The 18,433-nt window shown below is 39.1% G+C and overlaps 1 long non-coding RNA gene across 1 annotated transcript in view; it reads left to right on the forward strand.

The window, feature by feature from the left end:
- The window catches only part of LOC113619088 (uncharacterized), a 29,915-nt gene that overhangs the window by 6,910 nt on the left and 4,572 nt on the right, over positions 1-18,433 (forward strand). The window contains exon 2 of the long non-coding RNA XR_003432275.1: positions 13,521-13,659. This is a non-coding gene — a long non-coding RNA (uncharacterized LOC113619088). The remainder of the gene's footprint in view (positions 1-13,520; positions 13,660-18,433) is intronic.

The raw sequence follows: 18,433 nt of genomic DNA on the forward strand, positions 1-18,433 counted from the left end.
CCCCATCCCACCAGGGTAGTGTCCCGGAGCATTAAACCATAGTTTTCTTTGATTTTTTGACTGTGAAAGAAAAAAAATAAAAACTTATTCCCTCTCCCACATCCTTCTCCTCAATTCAGACCAAAGTGCATTTAATTACCTCTCAGTGTCATGTTAAGATGGGCTGATAATTATTACAGAAAAGATTAGCTTAGACACAAGAGCAGTGTTACCCAAGTAGGCCCTTGTGTCAGGGTCTGCATGTCTCTTTCAAGCATGTTGAACCATTTAACCTATCAATTTGGCTTCACTTAATTTGTCTCTACTGAGTATATGATGGAAGTACTATGGTAAAGAAACATTTTTAGGGGATTTCAATATTTGAAAATTATGAATTGCTGTGTTTTTATTTTATTTGCTGTGACAACCTATCAATCAAAATGTTTATTGAGGGACTTCCCTGGTGGCGCAATGGTTAGGAATCCACCTGCCAATGCAGGGGACACGGGTTTGAGCCCTGGTCCAGGAAGATCCCACATGCCGCGGAGCAACTAAGCCCGTGCACCACAACTACTGAGCCTGCGCTCTAAAGCCCACGAGCCACAACTACTGAAGCCTGTATGCCTACAGCCTGTGCTCCACCACAAGAGAAGCCACCGCAGTGAGAAGCCCGTGCACCGCAACAGAGAGTAGCCCCCACTCGCCACAACTAGAGAAAGCCCGCGCGCAGCAACGAAGACCCAACACAGCCAAAAATAAAACTAATTAATTAAAATAAATAAATAATGTTTATTGAGTGCCATATGCTGTTGTGAAATCTACATCATACTGTGGAATGGCAATGATCACTTAGCTATCATTAGATTCTTTTTTTCTGTGATGTATGCAAAGCCCCACCCCTGCTTCGAGTTTAGAGCAGTGTTGAGCACACTGTAAGCAATTTTGATAGGGGAGTGTCTTACAGTATGGAGAAATAATCTTACTTTACAGAGATTAATACGAGAAGCTGAATTTCCATTTCAGGATAGTGAATAAACATGGAATTGGCACAAAGGGAAATAGTTTCAAATAGAAGACTTCAAATGTGGTGAAGTAGAAGAGCTGTTACCTGAAGAAGGTCAGATGATTGTCTGTCAAGTAGCCTCACAAGGTGGGATTTACTTTCATAAATTCATAACGATGTGAACTTGTAGGATCAGAAACTTGACTTTATCACTGAGATGAAAATGTGTCCTTTCTATAGAAGCTGACTCATCTGTCAAGCTCATAGAGACTGATGTATAATCACAATGTCAGTTTATTAATTTAGATTAAGAAATAACTTGCAGAGAGATCCAGATTCTCTTTATAGGTAGATATAGTTTTGTCATGTGATGCTAATAATACCCAGTTAACTTAAGCCACTGTAGATGATTTTTATATTTACTTTGCAACCAGATGTAACCTTGATATTTCTTGTTCTTTAGTCAAAAAATGTTTCTCTTGGATCTTTCCTCTTTCATATGGATTTTCAGTTCAGCTGAACAAGTTAAATGCGTAAAAAAAGAGAAAAATCTATTGTGATTTTTAAATTTGCATTGCATAGTATTTAAAGATTAATCTGGGGAAAATAAATATATTTCTGATGTTGGGTATTCCCATCTATTAACATTATATATATATAAATATAAAATTTTAGATATATTAGATATATATATAAATACAGTATATTTTCAAAATCATCTTATGTCTTTCGATAAAGTTTTCAAACTTTTTCATGTAGGTCTTCCTCATCTTTTGTAACATTTATTACAAAGTCTCTTAAATCGTGTTTCAAAAAATTACATTTCTTTACTATTTATTGTTGGTGTATAGGAATGAAATTGATTTTTATACATTGTTACAAGTAACGTTGCCATCATATTAGTTCTGATAGTATATTCTATATCAGTTTAATAGGGTATACATTCTCTTAAATTTTCTATATAGTCATATCGTCTGCAAACCATGACTATTTTTTCCCTTCTGGCTGTGGTAGGGACATTTCTAGTCCATGCTTGTGTCTAAGTTTTCAAATTTAATTTTTCATCTTTGTCTCTTCAGATTAAAAATCTCTACTGTACCTGTAATGTCCCCTTTTAATGTATTTCTAGTATCGACAGTTAAGACCTACATGTCCTTTTAAGTATCTACCTTAGCTTATCCTGCATGTTTCGATATAAATGACAGTACTTTTTCTTCAGTTCTAAGTACAATTGACCTTTGAACAACATGGGTTTAAACTGTGCAAGTCCAATTATACGTGAATTTTTTTCAAGAAATATATTGAAAAAATTTTTTGAGATTTGTGACAATTTGAAAAAACTTGAAGATGAACTGTGTAGCCTAGAAATATCAAAAAACAAATTAAGAAAAAGGTATGTCATGAATGTATGAGATATATGTAGATACTGGTCTATCCTCACATAGGCATGCGTGAGTGGTATTTAATATAAAATTAATAATGTGTTAGTTTTCTTATTTTACAACTTTACTTTCAAAGAGTTACATTACCATGCGGTATGCCTCTCCCTCCCTCCCTCCCTCCCTCTCTGTCTGTTTCTCTCTCTCTTAACTGGAGAAACTGCATTATCAGCCTATCATCACAGGTAAGTGGTTTTAAAAAACATGTAACAATGTTTCCAATACTGTATTATGAATATGACTGCTATACTGTATGGCATAAAACTTCTATAATGATTTGTTCATTAGTGTATAGGCTAGGCTACCATGAAGCAACCGTATTGATTACACTAGGCAGTCATATTGTTGCTTCTTCATTATCAACTCATGAATCATTATACCTGTAAATAAATATGAACTTCTTTTTCACATTATCTTTTCATTTTTGATGTCTAGTGTTAGTTATATGTATAACATCTGCAGTGTTTTGTATCATATAAGACAATACTGATGTAGGTACTGGCAGACAACTCATCTTGCAAACAGACAATTCATCTTGCAAACAAAATGAACTTAACCGTATCGATAAATACAGTACAGTACTGTAACTGTATTTTCTTTTCTTTATGAGTTTCTTAATAACATTTTTTTTCTCTAGCTTACCTTATTGTAAGAATACAGTGTATGATACATATAACATACAAAATATGTGTTAATCGACTACTTATGTTATTGGTAAGGCTTCTGGTCAACAGAAGGGTATTAGTATTTAAGATTTGGGGAGTCAAAAGTTATACCTGGACTTTCGACTGAGTGAGGGTTAGTACCCTGAACCTCCACATTGTTCAAAGGTCAACTGTAATTTTCTAGTTTGCATTGTGATTTCTTCTTAAGCCTATGATTTAGAACTATTTCAACCATGAATTTTAAAAATCACTTTTTTATTCCTCTAATTTTATATGTCTTCAGGAACTATGGTCTACCAGATACCAAATCTTTCTTATTAGTTAAGACTTACTTTGTTGTTCCATGTGAAATCATATGTTCTAAATATTCCATTTGTACTTGAGTAAAATTTTTGTTTTTCAACTGGCAGATGTGGTACACTAGATGTTCATAAAATTTTTGATATCCTTATAGATTTGTTTTTAATAGCTTTTTTGAGGTATAATATATATACCATAAAATCCATCCATTTAAAATTGTACAATGTGATGATTTTTAGTAAATTTATGAAATCATGCAACTATCATGATAGTAGTTTTAGAACATTTCTCCTTAAAAATATCCCTCCAGCCCACGTGCAGTGATCTCCGTTCCCATCCTGATTGATCTGTGTATCTTCATCCACCAGTTTAAGAGAGGTATGAATGTAGGGTGGTTTTGTCAATTTCTCTTGTAATACTGTAAATTTTGTTTTACACATTTTGTGGCTGTTAAGTACATACAAACTTAAAATTATTATATTTTGTAGGCAAAAATTTCACTTAACCATTATATAATATCTATCTCTAAAAATTCCTTTTTTCTTAAAGCCTATTTTGTTTGCTATTAACCTAGCTACAACAACCTTCTTTGGATTAATATTTACTTGGTATATCTTTTTCATCATGTTGGTTTAAATATTCATGTCTTTAAATTATGTCTGTTGGAATCAGCATATAATTGGATTTGGTCTTTTTGTCTAATTTGACAATCACAGTCTTTTAACAGGTTAAACTGTATACATTCCATCTGATTGTTGGCATATTTGCATTTATTTCTACATATTATTTTATGCCTTTTATTTACCATTCATTTTTCTTTCCTTTTCTTCCTTTCCTCCCACCCCCTTTCCTTTCCTGCCTTTTTCACTTGACTGAACTTTTTCCCCAATTCTCCACCAAATCTGGTTTGGAAGTGATGCCTTCTATATACATAATACTGTATATGCATATATATACTTGTGTGTGTGCGCATATGTGTGTAGGCATATATAGGCATATATGTGTGTATGTATATAAAATGTATATAAAATCCTTGAAAAGCCTACTTTTACTTAAAGTTATCATCATGTAGCCTTTTAGTTCCATCTTGATTTTTAGTCTTAATCTACAAAGTATTTTTAAGATTTACACACATGTTTACCATTTCCTGGCATAAAACTATCTCTTGCATCTTATTTTTCCTTCTGAGTTCAATCACTTCTTTCTGAAGTACACATTTTAGAAGTTTTTCAATGAGACTGCTAATAGTAAAGGCTTTGATTCTTTGTGTGTCTGGAAATGTCTATTTCATCCTTACTATTGAATAAAAATTTGGTTGGGAATAGAATCCTGAATTATCTGGTATTTTTTCTCAGCATGTTGAAATTATATTCCATTATCAGTTCATTTCTTCTGTTAAGAAGTCTGATAAAAGTCTATTTATCATTCCCCTATCAGGTTTTTTTTTTTTTTTTTTTTTTTTTTCCGTTACGCGGGCCTCTCACTGTTGTGGCCTCTCCCGCTGCGGAGCACAGGCTCCGGACGCACAGGCTCAGGGGCCATGGCTCACGGGCCCAGCCGCTCCACGGCATGTGGGATCTTCCCAGACCGGGGCACGAACCCCCGTCCCCTGCATCGGCAGGCGGACTCTCAACCACTGCGCCACGAGGGAAGCCCCCCCATCAGGTTTTTCATATCTGCTTGCTTTTATGATTTCCCTTTATCTAGATTTAATTTATATTTATTTACTCAGTTCAACACTCACCATGCTTTCTGAATGTGAGAATTTATAACATTTATCCATTCTGGAAAAGCCTTAGCCACTATGTCTTCAAATTTTACCCCTCCCTCATTCTCTCTTATATTTCTGGAAATCCTAGGATGAGGTTTTGCATTCTATATTCTGTGTCTCTTAAACTCTCATATTTTTAAATCTTTTTCTCTCCGTTGAATTCTGAGTAGTTTTTTATAGAGTCTTGTTATTTTAATGTTTTAAATTGTTTATTTTATGTCTGTAATCAATTTAAATCTATTTATTTAATAGTATCTTAGAGTTTTCCATTATTTTAATTTTGCTGTTTAATTCTGTTGCTTGTTGTGTTTGCTGACTCCCAAAGGTGATAGATTCCTTAAATATTTTGTGATTGTGAATTGTGTGAAATCATTTTCAGTAGGGCTCTATTTATGTGAATTTTATGCATCTTGAGTTGAGGGTGTATTTCTCCATAGAGTTTATATTTCCCCTGCCAGAGATTCCAGGGATTTAAAGGCTTGGGGGCAATTTGTATGTTAATTTTACGGTTTGGGGTTCTGAGACTGTATTAGTAGTATACAAACCCCAATTTCTAGTTATGTGTGATGTAGACTAATGGTTATTAATATATGGGATAGACCTTCACCCCCAGTTGAGCTAAACAGGTTATCTGCTGGTTAGTGGAGTTTTCAGTCCACCCAGATTTTCCAGCTAGTTTTATTATCTTTTTTTTCTCCTTTAATCCAAACTCCCACACTGACTGTTTCTGCCTGGAGGCAGAGACCCTTATTCACATTGCCAGCCCAAGAACAATGATGTGTCTGGATGGCCCATTGCAGTATCCCAATTGGTCAATCACCGTGTATCAATAGCTTGACCCTTCTTCCAATACTTCCAAACATGAGGATGCTGTTTAATTCCAGAGTAGTAGCCTCCTGGCCATGTTCTAGCCTGTGGCTCCCTTCTCCCATTCAATGATCACTCAACACCTAAGATTAGTGTCTGACTGAATAAATGGGGACTGTAGCCTAGCCAAGTTGACACATAAAACTGAACATCACGACTATTTCCACGGGAGAGCTTGTAGGACATTACATTACCAAAGCAATTCAGTATACACTGGTAAGCAGGCAGTAGCATCACTGGGAAACTTAGTGATGTCTCTCTTCTAAAGGGGAGGCTTAATGAGAGGAGATGGCTTCACAGAACTGGATTCTCTGAGAGCAATGAAGATGACAGGATCTAAAATACTAGAGTTTAAGTGGCGATGCTGAACAAACCAAAAGCAGGGTGGTTGCAAGTATAGAAGAGAGGCAAGATCAGGGTGGCGCCCAAGGGCCTGCACCCACAAAGAGCAATGGCGATGGTTAATACGACAGGGCATTCCAGGGCCAATATCAATGGAAAGTCAACAAAGATATGCTTAATTTACAGAAAAGAAATTAAAGGTGAATAATTATGAGGCTGAGGGGAACCACTCCAATAAAAATTACAATCCCTTTGCCAGTTTCCAGACCTGAGCCAGTTTTTTGACTTCTAACCCACTGACTATATGGGAGGACAGGTCTCCAGGAGGAAGCACCCTGCAATAAGATGGCAAGACTACGTAGAGTGATTCCTCCTCATTCTTCCCCAATAGTCACGTACTACTTAGGAAACCATACACTGAGGCAAGGGAATGCCCAAACCTCCCAAGGGCTGTTTTATACAGGATCCACGTTGACCTTGACATCTAGGGATTTGAAGTCATCATGACTCTCCTGTGAGAACAGGGGCACATAGTAATCAGGTAATATATGTGCTGGCTCAAATCTGACCCGCAGTGAGTCCAGTGGTTCCATGGACCAACTAATGATCATTTTACTGGTCCCCAAATGTGTGATGTGCATGGCCATGCTTGGTAGTTCCTTGGTCTATGGGGTAAAATCTATTATAGTGCAGAAGGACAAGTGGAAGGCTCTGAACTTACCACCTTTTCCGCCTCAGCCACAATATAGCATCCCAGGAAAAATGGCAGAAACTGATCTGACCCTGAAAACGTAATGGATGCAGGCGGGTGGTCTTCGTTCTACCTCCATTCATTTCACTGGTCTGGCCCTTACGATAACTAGATGGGTCCTGCAGGATAACAGTTGATGTCCACAAACCAAACCATGTAGTAGCCCAAATTGCAGCTGCTGTGTCAGATGTGGTACCTTCGCTAGAGCAAATTAACACTCCCTCAAATATGTGGTACATGGCCATTGATTTGGTAAATGTGTTCTTTTCCTTCCTTATCAGAAAGAAGAATTAGAAACAGTTCACACTTTGAATGAACAGTATAGTACAGTGGTGCCCTAAGGCTGTGTTGACCTCTCACCCTCTGTTATAATACAACTCAAAGAGGCTTGGACCATCTAGACATCCTTCAGAACATCACACTAACTCACTCCACTGCTGACATCAGCTAATTGGACTTGATGGTCAATAAGTGGCAAGTATGTTGAAAATCGTGATGAGAAAAATTTCCTTCAAAAGATGGGAGATAAACACTACAGTGATTCAGGGGCTGGCCTTGTCAGTGACATTTTGAGGAGTCCAGTGGTCTGGTGCACGCTTAAACAGCTTAATAGTTGTACCAAATTCAAAACAAAGGACAAATTATTGCATCTCACAGCTCCCATCACAAAGAAGGAAGCCTAATACCAAGTAGTCCTGATTGGGTTTGGAGGGATCATATTTCACGTCTGGCAATGCTGCTCCTGTCTGTATATTAGGTGACCCCCAAATACCTCCAGCTTTGAGTCGGATCTGCAGTAGGTCCAGGCTGCAGAACAAGTGGGCCTTGCCATTTGGACCACATGCTCCAGAAGACCCTGTAATATTGGAGGAAGCTGTGGTGGGAATTGCCCTCGACTGAAGAGAGCCCTTGCCCTGACTGAAGATGCCTGGCTCCCTTGCATCAACTCAAGACAATTCTGAAGAGCCACCCTAGTTTCAAACTTCCCCTAGAGTCAGCTGAGGCCTTAGATGACACTGAATGGAAGCCCTCCTTTGTCCTCTGCCTAGTCCTGTTTCCTTTTTTCCCTCCACAGATGTTGATCCCGAGAGCACTCCCTAATAACTCCCTACATGCTAACCTCCATTTCAGAGTCAGCTTCTCGGGGAAACTTGAAGCAGGAGTAGATGCTAGCTGCTGCCTAGAAGAACCAGATCTGCCACTGTCCTTGCCAGAAGATCTGATATCTGTGTGTATGGCCACCACCTCACACTGCTTACTTCTACATCCAAATCTCAGGTTGGGGTGACTGCTTGGAGAAACTGTAGTTAAAGAGACTCTTGTAAATTTAGTATTTAGCCTTCCATCCTAGAAAAGGGTTTGAATGGGTTTCAGTTGGGTGAGACAATTTACAGTATCTGCCAGAGTCTATCCCTATATTATTAAACACCTATTTATCCTCCCATACTTAAACATCCAAATGATAATAGCAAGAGCAACATGCTCCTGACCGACGGAATGCAATGATTTCTCTTACAAATGCACCCTCACCCTCTCCACAAAAGGGGGGAGGAAAAAAGCCAATCACCACACCTACTCTGAGCGATGTTCATTTCTACTTTAATTCAGTCACAATCCCATTTGCTTCCTATAGCATAGGAGATAAATTATAAAATTATCTATCTAAGAAAATGGGGAAAGGGAGATGGATAAAAAAATTAGGAAGAAAATAATGAAGTGAAACCATCCTCTTATTTTTCTTTGGTCATAAGTTTGTTACCAACTTTTATACTTTCTTTCCCCTACTAATCATTCCATTTTTCTATGCTTTCATCTAGCATCTCATCTGGTTGGAGTCCTTTCTCTGGTGCTCCAACCATATTTTTCATGCTTGAGAAGTCTGAGGTCTTGGTGATACTGCTTATATGGGGCTGCTGTAGTCTTTGAGGGATATTTCTTTCTTTTTAATTGTGGTAAATTATACATAAAATAAAATTTACCATTTTAACTATTTGTAAGTATATAATTCAGTGGCATTAAATATATTCATAATGTTGTGTAACCATCACCACTATTTCCAGAACTTTTTCATCATCTCAAACAGAAACTCTGTACCTATTAAGCAATACCTCCCCATTCCACCCTCCAACAATTGCCCTTAGCGACCTCTGTCTTTTGAATTTGCATATTCTAGATTCTTCACATATGAGTGGAATCATACAATATTTGTTCTTCTGTGTCTGACTTATTTCAGTAGCATAATGTTTTCATGGTTCATCTATGTCGTAACAAGTATCAGAATTTCATTCCTTTTTCTGGCTGAATAGTAATCCATTGTATGTATGTATCCATTTTATTTATCCATTCATATGTTGATGGACATGGGCTGTTTTCACCTTTTGGCTATTGTGAATGTTGTTATGAACATGGTGTACCAGTAACTGATTCCCTGCTTTCAGCTTTTTTGGGTATATACCTAAGAGTGGAACTGCTGTTCAACTTTTCGAGGAGCTATCAAACTGTTTTCCACAGTGGCTGCACCATTTTACATTCCTACCAGCAATGCATGAGTGTTCCAATTTCTCCACATCCTTGCCAATACTTGATATTTTCCATTTTAAAAATTATAACCATCCTAATAGATGTAAAGTGGTAATCATTATACTTTTGATTTGTATTTCCCTAATAACTAAGGATGTTGAGCATCTTTTTCACATCTTCCATTAACTTTTACCACATAACTAAAATGAACCTTAGAGGATATCCTGGGTTCAAATGTACCCCTCTCTATGCCCATTGTGTAGCAGCTATCTTTTTCCCCCTTTGGATTATGGAACAATCACTCCAACCAACATGACACCCGAATTTTGTCTGTTAATTCAGAGGTTCAGGAACTCCAAATGGCCAGGTAGCAGTCTCAACTTCCAGTTTGATTGGAATATTGTTATATCCTCCTAGAAAATAAAACATTCTATCTTTGGTTAATAAAACCTTTAATCCAACAAAAATAAAGTCAAGGAGACTGGAAATAAAAACATCTTGCAAATGAGTCATTAGCTGTAACAGAGGGAGACCACCCCATCTTCCATTCCATTTTTATTGGAGCCGTGTGTCCTGGCTACTGAAGGAACAGTACCTCTACTAGTTGAAAGAGTATACCACTGCTTGTACGGCAGCTCCCCAATGCACAAAGCATCTCCCAGACAGTACTGTGACTGAGTCTTTAATAAGCCATACCACAATTATTATTATTTTAAAAAGTAAATTTATTTATTTAGTTTTGGCTGCATTGGGTCTTCGTTGCTGTGCACGGGCTTTCTCTAGTTGTGGTGAGCGGGGGCTACTCTTTGTTGTGGTGTGCAGGCTTCTTATTGCAGTGGCTTACCTTGTTGCAGAGCATGGGCTCTAGGCATGTGGGCTTCAGTAGTTGTGGCATGCGGGCTCAGTAGTTGTGGCTCGCGGGCTCTAGAGCGCAGGCTCAGTAGTTGTGGTGTATGGGTTTCGTTGCTCTGCGGCATGTGGGATCTTCCCAGACCAGGGCTCGTACCAGTGTCCCCTGCATTGGCAGGCGGATTCTTAACCACTGCGCCCCCAGGGAAGCCCCACAATTATTTTTATCTGGCCAACTATTTGGGGGTGGAGTAGATAGTGAGAACAGTGAATCCTATTGGCATGTGACCATTGTCTTACTTTTTTTTCTTTTTTCAATAAATTTACCTCCTTGGTCAGAAGCAATGATGTATGTGGGATACCATGCTGGTGAATAAAGCATTCACTTAACAGATGTAAATGATCACACAAAGAAGCAATTGCAGGCAGGGTGGCCAAATCAATATACAAAATAAACATCTGTGAGGACAATAATTATGCACTTCATGATGTAAGGGATTCAGTGTAACTGGCCTTGCCAGGTGGCTGGCTAGTTCCTTATGTTAAAGTGGTCCTATTAGGGGCTCAGCGTTGGTTTCTGTTGGTTGGAGATTGGAATAGCAGGAGATAGTTTAGGCTTGGCGGAGGAAAAACCATGTTGTACCCGTATATGACCCCATACATACAATCTCTTATTTCATAAACCAACTAAGCATGGCTGAGTGAAGAGAAGTGACAAATATCTACAAAATAGGTCATCTTAATGACCTGATTATTGAATGCTTCCTTTGTAGAAGAATCCATTGTGAATATTGACATTGAACACAATTACCTCCATTCTCTTGGTATATATTCCAAATGGTCTATCTATCTGACTCTTTCCCAAGTCCCCTTGTTACCAATCTTCCAAACTTGTTTTTCCCATACATCTGACCAAACTATTAGCTATGTCCATCATTTGAAGAGATTTCTACCTCCACTTATTTCTCCTAAGAGTCAAAGTGCACAATAGGATGTACTGCCCAAAGTTCTACCCGCTTGTAAGCATTTTCCATCCTCTGTATTTTTGAGTCAGTCTTGGGTGAGACTGCAGTAGAACATTTACAGCTTGAGTGAGCATACTTATAGGACCTTCTCTAAACAAGGTTGAATATTTTATCCTCAGTCACCTGGTTATGGGGAGTTGCCAATGAGGTCCTGGATGTATGTTGGTGAAAGGATAAATGGGAGACAGGGGTAATACCTTGGGAGTGTGAAGCATCTGTTTGTCTCAAAAGGAAAATATCTATTTGCTGAAAAGACTTTGCTCCAAAATCCTTGGAGCTTTTTTTTTTTTAATTAATTTATTTTATTTATTTAGTTTTGGCTGTGTTGGGTCTTCGTTGCTGCGCGCGGGCTTCCTCTAGTTGCAGTGAGCGGGGGCTGCTCTTTGTTGCGGTGTGCAGGCTTCTCATTGCCGTGGCTTCTCTTGTTGCGAAGCACGGGCTATAGGCGCGTGGGCTCTAGAGCGCAGGCTCAGTAGTTGTGGCACACGGCTTAGTTGCTCCACGGCATGTGGGATCTTCCCAGACCAGGGCTCAAACCCATGTCCCCTGCATTGGCAGGCAGATTCTTAACCACTGCGCCACCAGGGAAGTCCCTGGAGCTTTTTTAAAAATTATAATTATCCTATAGCCACAGTCTCCATATACCGTCCTGATCCACGACGTCATAAGAGATAATAGGATTTATTGCCATTTAGCCTGGAAGAGCTGCCGGATCTTCTGTTTCTCTGGACTCTCACTACAAGCTGTAGGGGCTATTTTGTTAATGGGCTAGAATGGAGCACCTGAATCCCGAGAGACCTACCAAGCACTGTGGTAGTGAACAAAATGTTTAGCGAATTATTTCTTACTTTGGAATGAAGATACTGACTTTCTTGGACCACTGAAACCCCAGAAACCTCATAAAGAACAGATCTCTGAATGTACTTGGGTTTTAGCTCCCACCCTATGGCATGTCCACATCTTTCCAAGACATCTAGAGTACCTGTCACTTCCAATTCATTAGTCCTATTAGCACATTATCATCAATGTAGAAGTCCAGAGAGATGTCCTGTGGGATGGTGATGATCAAGGTCTCAGCAGACTAAATTATGTCAGGGGACCAGGGAGTTGACATAGCCTTGAAGGAAGCTGGTGAAAGAATAACGCTAAACCTTCCAGGTGATAGCAAACTTTCTGTAGACATAAAGGGCGGGGGGAGCTTTTTCAGGATAAGTAGGTACATTCCAGATGTCGATTTGCTCCCATGATGAGTTCACACATGAAACATACCTGTTATGGAGTCATCAACTGAGAAAGCTTAGTAGTCTACTGTTATTCTCAAAAACAAATATATTTTCCAGAGATTAAGTCAAACAAATAAGTTAAAGGAGGTGACCATGGGAATTTCGTTTCTTTAATGATGGTACTATTCTCTATGATCCCCTAAGTGGTAACAGTATTCATCTTGGTTTACATTTTGGAAAGTGAGGGAGACGTTCCAGAACTTCCACTTATCCTTTCCTTTTCTAGGATAGCCCTGCTCAGAATTCCAATGTAGGGGATCCATCCAGTTGCCTGGAGTAACTGTTACAACTATTTGGGGGAAAACAGCAAGTGGACAATCTATTGTGATCTTAAAAGCTCAGTGTTCAATTAGCTACCTTCAAAGATTCCTACTGTTCAAACAATTCTGATTCTTACTTTGATTCTGATGCCTGTTTTGGGAACCACATCCACCTCACTGCTGGCAGTTAAATGTTGCTACTTGGTCTCTGCCATCCCAGGATTTAATCATCCTCATTTAAACAAGAAAGCCATTTTCAACAGGGTTTCCTCCCATCTTCACTTCTCACCTGTAGAGAACAACTACCACTGCACTTTAAAAACCTGTTGACAATTGTCCCTTGCCAATGCACTGCTTAATGTCAAGGTTCAGTGAGTATTCTCTGGGACCTCTTGGTGGGTATAGTTAGGGAGTGGGCAAGCATGTTGCACATGAAAATTCATCTCAACCTACCTACTTCCTTAAGTCTTTAGGTTCCTTCCTGAACACTGTATCAAGACATTTCTGGCATCTCAACCTCATTTCATGTACACCACCTCTGAGTCCAGGTTTCAGAAAAGCAAGTGAACAAACAAGGCCGTCACCTCATTAAGCCAAAATCACTGGTAAGTGCAGCCATGTTGATTAATTCAACCTGACCTGTAATTATTTTCCTCCCTCTCTGATCTAGAAACCTTAGATGCCATTCCCCCATAGACTATCTAAGTTCTTGACGATCTAAATTAGGAAACTATTACAATCGTGTTTGTCTTTTCTTCTTAAGCTTCATAAACTCAGGAATGCTGGAATATGACTGTAGTTCCTTGTCTGGAGGCAATGAATGGTGGAAAGGGAAGAGGATAAGGAGAATTAGCATCTACTGCAAGTTATTTACCTGTGGTGAGATTATTACAGACTCTTAAAGAAAGATAGTCACAACTTCAACATATAGGAGAGCCCAGGCTGCTGCTGGGGTAGCTCAGCGGGACTTGGCAATTGAGATACTCATTGTAGTGAAATCCTCCCAAATATCCCCTTTCCAGTTACGGGTGGAGGCGGCAGGGTACCAAGCAATCGAAAATTTCACATCAGGGAACTAATATGAATGTAAATTCACTTATGTCATAATTCAGAGACTCATAAGATCAGACTCTACCTCTCATTTTTGGTTATGTTGCACAAAAAAATGTGGCTGTCAAGAGATCAAATGTCTTCAGGGCAATTGCAGTAACTTCTTGGTCTCTGACCATGCCTGCAGCCAAGAACTTAAAACCCTGATGTTATCTTTTTCTTTCTTTAAGCACTCCAGGACAATTAGAATTAGTCAATCCACCACATAGACTTTCTTTTTTTTCTTTTTTTTGGCCACGCAGTGTGGCATGTGGAATCTTAGTTCCCCTAAGGATCGAACCCGTGCCCCCTGCAGTGGAAGCATGGAGTCTTAACCACTGGATCACCGGGGAAGTCCGGGACTTTATATTTCTTATGTCCCTCTATTCTGTTCTATTTTAGCAGCATTCTAGTGCATCCGGTGACTACATGTAAATGTTTAGGCAACTTTCACTACTGAGCCCCATCCTCTGATCATAATCAAATCCTGTGTCTTCAGATCCAACCAAGTCAGACAACCAATCTCAGATTTCTACTCCCCTCGCCTGAAAAGCCACCTCTGTTACCAATTACTTTATCCATCAGAATTCACTCTAATCAGTTTAAGAAGATACTAGGTAGTTTAAAGAATCTTCAGGAGGGCCAGAGAACCAGGCTTGGATGATTGCTACATAGAGAGGAACACAGCAGCCTTGAGAAATGCGTAAGTCCTACATAGACATGTTTTGAAGAAAACACTCCTGGTATTACCTTCTGTCATTTGGAACCTGTAACCATAGGAACTGTACTCCAGAAACTCTACCACAGCTGCCCTGGAAGAATTGGATGTTTCTGCTTTCCAGAAGATCTGATCTCCCCCTTCATGTCCACTGCTCACATTGTTCACTTCCACCCTTGAGTTCTGAGTGGTCATGTCTGCTTGGCAGAAGCTAGATCTCGTGAGGACACCTGAGCTGCAAGGCAGTCTGGGAAATGTGGAGTTGAGCTTCTGGACTCTATAGTACAAGAAGTCAAGCTACAAGGATGTTATATAAACGCTTACGTGCTCAACTTATTGTTCATACTTGTTAAAGCAGCTGTCAAACCTCTGACCCTTTTCTCCATTTGATTAAACTCAGCAGATAGTATAGGCAGGGCAGGTGAGAGTCAAGGTGGCTGAATTAGCTGTGGGTCATTTCTTCTTAAATATTAGGAATCTTAAAGGAAGAGTGGAGCTATCAACAAGGCACTAGAATTAAGATATAAAATAGAAAGCAGATATATCAAGCATTACAGCAAGGAAGGAAAAGAAGTCAATGTTTACAAAACAAAGAACGAATGGCATTTTTTCCCAATCTTCTAAGGTATGACAATGGTACAACCAAGAATAACAAAGAATGGGAACTAGAAAAAAATGAATGAGTTTCTTTTAATTTTCATTCATATATAAATCCTCTGTTCTTAGATTTTTTTTTTTTTTTTTTTTTTTTTTGCGGGCCCCTCACTGTTGGGGCCCCTCCCGTTGCGGAGCACAGGCTCCGGACGCGCAGGCTCAGTGGCCGTGGCTCACGGGTCCAGCTGCTCTGTGGCATGTGGGATCTTCCCGGACCGGGGCAGGAACCCGTGTCCCCCGCATCGGCAGCGGACTCTCAACCACTGCGCCACCAGGGAAGCCCTGTTCTTAGATTTTAAAATAAAAACAGCAACAGGAACTTAGCTTTGAGCAAAAACTGGAAATAATTCACGTGGTTATATTGATACTTCTTTGAAAACAAGATTTAATTTTTTAAGGTTCAAATAAATATAATTCAAAGTAATGTAATGATAATTATGAATGAATGAGAAGTGGAAGGGGGACATCTTAAATTGATGATAAGATGGTAATTATTTGGGGGGCAAGCTCCTATTGGCTACATCTAGAAAGTTAGAATCATAAAATCAGGATATGAAAATCAAAAGGAACCTCAAAACCAATCTAATTTTTCACTGCAAGGCAGAATCCTTTCTACTGTCCCCTGACACATGATTCATCTTCTATCATCTACCTGAATATTTCTGGGAACAAAGAACAAATTGCTGAATTGGTTATCAAATGAGAAATCCATTTGATTTGGTATAACTTTTTCTTAGTGAAGTCTTACTTTTTGTTATCCAGTGATTATTGTTTTCTTAAGTTCTCATAATTTATGTGATCTGCTCTTTTATTTATTAATGTAGTTAGCAAACTTATTAAACTTCTCAATGGGGTGAAAAGATTTTTAAAAATTAATTTCAATGTGTCATATATCTTCTACTTATAATCAAAATTAAACATGTTAAGAGGATTAGCCCCTTGGGTAGTTTCCAACCTTCCCACCTAAACCCCCATTTAGTTCTCTAACTGTATTAAACAATGGGCACTGCTAAGAGAAAAGTGTTCAAATCCCCAAAGAAAATAAAAATTCATTCATGTATTTTATGTTAATGCATTATATACTGAAGAAGAAAAGACAGGGGGAAGTACAATGGTTATTTATAAGGTTGATTTATACTGATGTACCTGTAACTGAAAGGATTATGAAACTGCACTGATATCGAAACCCCAGATAAATTCAGTTACATGAATATCATCAACTGTGAGATTTACCTCTTCCCACTGTGGCAATTGTTCTGGTTAAGATTCTTTTGGATTGCAAAGGACAGAGAATCGTTAAACTGGCTGATTCGAAAGAAAGAATTTATTGGCTCTTATACATAACTGAAAAGGTGATTGGTTCAGACACGGCTGAATCTGGGTGCTCAAATCATACAATTAACCATCTCTCTGATTCTATCTCATGTGCCTTTGGCTGACTCTTCCTCATTGATGATGGTGATAGTCAAGTGCAGCTCCAAGTCTAAATGCCACCATTTAATCACTCCACTAGAAAGTAAGAATGCCTCATTTCTAATAATTCCAGCTAAACTTCTCTGGCTAACTTTCACGAGCTCAAGGTGGTTCACATGCCTGTTTTTGAAACTCTTCACTCTGGCCTGAGAAGTTGAATAGGCTGATTTGCCAGTGTGAGTGAGCGTAGTGCTGCGAATAGGAAGGACTGAGGATAACTGTGAACTGTATAAAGCCTCCAGCTGACCAGGCGGTGCAGCCCCAGCTATTTGCTGGGCAAGCCTGGTGTTTTGGTGCACATGGGCTTCGTCTGCCTGGGGGGAGGGGTGTATTACTTGAATTTGCACAAAGGCATCCTATGGACTCGCTGTGGCCCTGGAGCCATGGATGTGCATCACTTGGACAGTGAATGGGAGAGGGTAGTCCTCTGGTTGAAAATCAGGTGCTGTTTCTATACTAAGGAAAAATGGACACTGGGCAAACAGCTATCAGAGGCACACTACAGAAAAAATGCCATCACACGACTACCATTAGCGTAAGTCTGAACGTCTTGTAGGTCCAACTCAACTCAATTTAAATCTACTCAACTCAGTTTAATCCAATCCAACAATTATTGATCCTTTTTTTAAAATTTTTTATTTTATATTGGAGCATAGGTGATTAACAATGCTGTGTTAGTTTCAGGTGTACTGTTGATCTCTTATAGGCCAAAAAGCGTGTTTGTGTCTGTATGTGTGTGTGTGTTGGGTAGATGGGTAAGGAGGCACTACCAAAAACCAAGACCCAAACCAAAACCACAACAAAAAAGCAATGGACAGAAGAAAACTGTTCCTTTAGGAGCATCAAAAATTCTAACTTTTGGGCTTCCCTGGTGGTGCAGTGGTTAAGAATCCGCCTGCTAATGCAGGGGACACGGGTTCGAGCCCTGGTCCGGGAAGATCCCACATGCTATGGAGCAACTAAGCCCACGAGCCACAACTACTGAGCCTGCGCTCCAGAGCCCGGGAGCCACAACTACTGAAGCCCACCTGTCACAACTACTGAAGCCCGTGCTCCTAGAGGCCATGCTCCGCAACAAGAGAAGCCACCGCGATGAGAAGCCTGAGCACCACGACAAAGAGTAGCCCCCGCTCGCCACAACTAGAGAAAAGCCCACACGCAGCAATGAAGACCCAATGCAGCCATAAATAAACAGATAAATAAAACAAATTTATAAATAAAAAAATAAAAAACTCCCTTCTAAAAAAAATTCTAACTTTATGAAATTTGTTAGAAACTATGAAATTTCTTTTTTCTTTTTAAAGTCTAACTAATAACTTAAAAATTCTCGTGCAAAATCAAAGATGGTAGAGTGTAAATATTCCTTTAGTTTCTTTTTAGAAAAATCATGTGTATTTAAGTGAATTACACATCTATTATACGTTCAAATATGATTACACTCTGGT

Source organism: Aethalodelphis obliquidens, unplaced genomic scaffold, assembly GCF_003676395.1.
Source record: "Aethalodelphis obliquidens isolate GAN/ISIS:26980383/991018 unplaced genomic scaffold, ASM367639v1 scaffold6, whole genome shotgun sequence".
Taxonomy (NCBI): domain Eukaryota; kingdom Metazoa; phylum Chordata; class Mammalia; order Artiodactyla; family Delphinidae; genus Aethalodelphis; species Aethalodelphis obliquidens.